This window comes from Gavialis gangeticus, unplaced genomic scaffold (assembly GCF_001723915.1).
Source record: "Gavialis gangeticus isolate Ggan-Ray unplaced genomic scaffold, GavGan_comp1, whole genome shotgun sequence".
Lineage (NCBI taxonomy): Eukaryota > Metazoa > Chordata > Crocodylia > Gavialidae > Gavialis > Gavialis gangeticus.
The window spans coordinates 180,034,588-180,037,896 of record NW_017728992.1 but is presented as its reverse complement, the minus strand read 5'-3'; positions in this window follow the sequence as shown (position 1 = coordinate 180,037,896).

The following is a 3,309-nucleotide window of genomic DNA, read 5'->3' as shown; positions in this document are numbered from 1 at the left end:
CAGGTCCCTTCCGACCCTAGAAACTATGAAACTATGGGCTTGAGAAACTGGACCTGCAAAGACTCAGGAACTAGAGCAGAATAATACATGTTGGGTTGCAGTGGTGATACGTAGGGGGTGCATGTGCACCCCCTGAGAGCACCGGTGCACCCCCTGACTGGCTGCACTCGCCACTTAGGCCCCTCTGCAAGCGCTGGCTGGGGAGTGGCCACAGTGATTGGCTGCAGCAATCGTCTCGTGATCAGCCATGGGGGGACCCCCTCCTGATCAGAAAGATAAGCCAAGGGGGACCCCCCCTTGATCAAAGTGATCGGCTGTGGGGGACCCCCTCCCCCCATCAGCGACATCAGCTGTGGGGGGGGCCCCCACCTCGAGTTGCTGACTGGTCTCTGTGGGGAGGGCATGTGCCCCCCCAACTAAGGTGGCACCAGTTGCATGTGTTGGGTTGGTTTAAAAAATATTTATCAATTGTGAAGTGAAGTGTATTTCTATGAGGAGGGTTCAGTTTGTTTCCACCTTCTAGAACCTCTAGGTTGTTAGTAGGATAAAGAAACCTAAGAAACTATCCACTAATTTCTAGTCAGCCTCCACACAGGATAACTCCAGTGCCTTCCTCTGCTGCTGCTTACAGCTTTGATGCTGCTGCTTGAAAGGGTAAAACTGATGTGACTGTTGTTAGTCTTACTGTTGTTCATCAGACCCCAGTGGAGATTAATGAAAAATGACAAGCCACTGGACAGTTCTTAGTCTCTTGTAAGCCGGGAAAACTTTGAACCAGAAGGCAATGGAACTGCCTGTCTGCAGACTCAGAAAGACAAGACAGCTGTGAATATATCTGCTTCCAGGTTTGCTTTGCAGCTGCTGAAAGCTCAATTGCTGCAGGAGCTGGTGGCACACCTTGAGGAAAGCTTGCACTCGGGTGGAGTAAATGTTTCAGTTATTACTGCTTATTTAGTATTTCATTAATGTAGTCCTGTAAAACTCGGAGAACTAACAAGTTAGTAAAGGCAGAACATTGATTTTTAACTTAGACTCCTTGCCTGCATATCTATGTCTTTGCTGTACCTCAGATTTATATACAGAAAAATCAGCAGCTCCAGTTTTTTTTCGGTTTTTCTTTTTTTTTTCTCTTTTCTTTCCACATGGTCAGCAGACCACTCATCACATTGCAGCAAGGAGGACAAGAAGGAATGCAGTTCAAGCTCTGTATACAATTTGGGAGCATGCTGTAACTCTTTCATTTTTCTTTCTTTCTTTTTTCCTACTCTTATAAATTTCTCACTCGCTGGACCATCTTCTCCAAGTACTTGGCAGTGAAATAAGTATCTCAACTTTTTTTTTTTTTTTTTTTTAAGACCATAAGTAAGAGAGTCTTAGCAGGTAGTGACCGTTAGTTTACAGCCAAGGTGCTCAGACCCTGGTCTGCAGGCCAGACCTGCTCCCCCCACCCCACCCGGCTCTCCAGTGGGCTGTGGGGAGCCCCATGCACTGTGGCCCTGCGTGCTGTTGAGCATACAAAACATTGTAGAGTTCAATCCCAGCACATGGGGCTGGGTGGAGGTTGCATGGAGCTCCAATCCTGGCATGTAGGGCTGAGTAAAGGCACCCAGGGCAAAGGGGTGCAGCCCCCTGAGCCCTCGTCCTGTCCCAGGGCTAGATGGAAGCTGTTTGGGGCCCTGGGACCCAATCCTGATGCTTGGGGTCTGATTGGACCAGCCCCCACTACGGATTTGTCCTGCATTCCCAAAGGTTGAGCACTATTGGTCTTCTCTATTCAGGTGAGAATCTGCACTCAAACAGGCCAACTATGTCTTGGCTCTATGCAGGATGTTTTGAAATCGGAGGCCCAGACGAAGCAGGTCTGGGATCTCTAGATTGCAATAGCTGCTGCTATAGTTTATGATTCTGAATCTGAAATCAAATTCAGTGCATTCTTTCCACTGCTTTGAAAAAGAGAGAATAAACTAGGAGGCAAAAAGAGTCTTTAGGGTCTTCTCACTTTCATTTGCAGATTGGCTAGTTGCAGTTGTGCTGTGTTCTTCTGGAAGTCCCTTTTGGTCAAGGGTTTCTGGCCACTTTGCAAACGTTACTACTTTTTTCAGAGGTAGATAGATATAACTGGCACCCTGAGAAGTAACTTTTCGCTCACGTAGAGCAAGTTAGTGGCAAAGAAGGACTAGGTAACAGGAGTCCTGACTCTCAGTGTACCTATACTAACAGTTGGGTAACATTTGAGTCAGCTGCGTTGGCTAGTCTAAGGCTTTGCCCCGAGGGATAAAAGGTGTCTTTCAGTCCTGTTAAGCTAAGGCGATTGAGCTAAGATTGAAAAATGCACCCTTTACACACATCGATACATACTCTAAAAGAAGTCGGGCTTTGGGAGTCTGTTACAGAGTTTGGCAGTTTGTCCCTCATTACCCTGCATAAGTCTAAGCTGGTGAGTATGCTTTCTGGTATCTGACAGAAAAGGTTTGGTATTTTGATGATAACATGTACTGCACATACAACATTTGAGCTGTTTTCACTTTCAATTATCTTCCGTTCTTTTCTGAACACAGCAGGGAAAAAAACTAATCGCTGGTTGTGGACAGCTTAGGCTGAAGGTGATGCTCCTTAGAAATTCTCCTCGAAGAAAGACTGCATTAAAAATTGAGCAATTCTGAAGACCCAGTCACATATTATCTCAGTTTATTTTGCTGCAGGGCAAAAATAGGCCTCAAGTTTTTCTGAGCCAACCCTAGAATTTTTTTTTTCAGCTGGACCTTTATGTGGGGCCTGTTGCTAGCCTGGAGCTGTTCCAGTTAGAGCCCAGGTTGTCATGTCTTGCAGCTTCATAGAAGAAAACGGATGGGAGGACAGCAGGGTGATTTCCAAACTTGTACACTGAAAAGTCTTTACTTGGTTCAAAGCACCACAGGTCAGATACTTTAGTGTTCCTTGAATGCCGTCTTCAAACAGAACGAATGTGGGAATGGACCTGAGGGTATAGAAAGAATATTTTGTGGTCCCTTTAAAGGGAGAGAAATATACTCACTACTTCACGGATTAGATCTGAAATGATATCTACTCCAGATTCTAATAAAGAGATGAACTATTTCTCCTTAATAAGATTAGAAAAATAATGACTAAAATTAATGGTTCTCCTTACAGCTGGAAATAGTTGCTTGTTGTGAAATTTAATATTTGAGCTTTTTATACATAAACTAGCCAATTGTCCGCCAGGAATGACTGGTGGGGGGGGTGGAGGCAAGAAGAGAGCACCACCACCCCACGCCACTGCTGCCTCCCAGGAGCGGGGGGGGGGGGGGA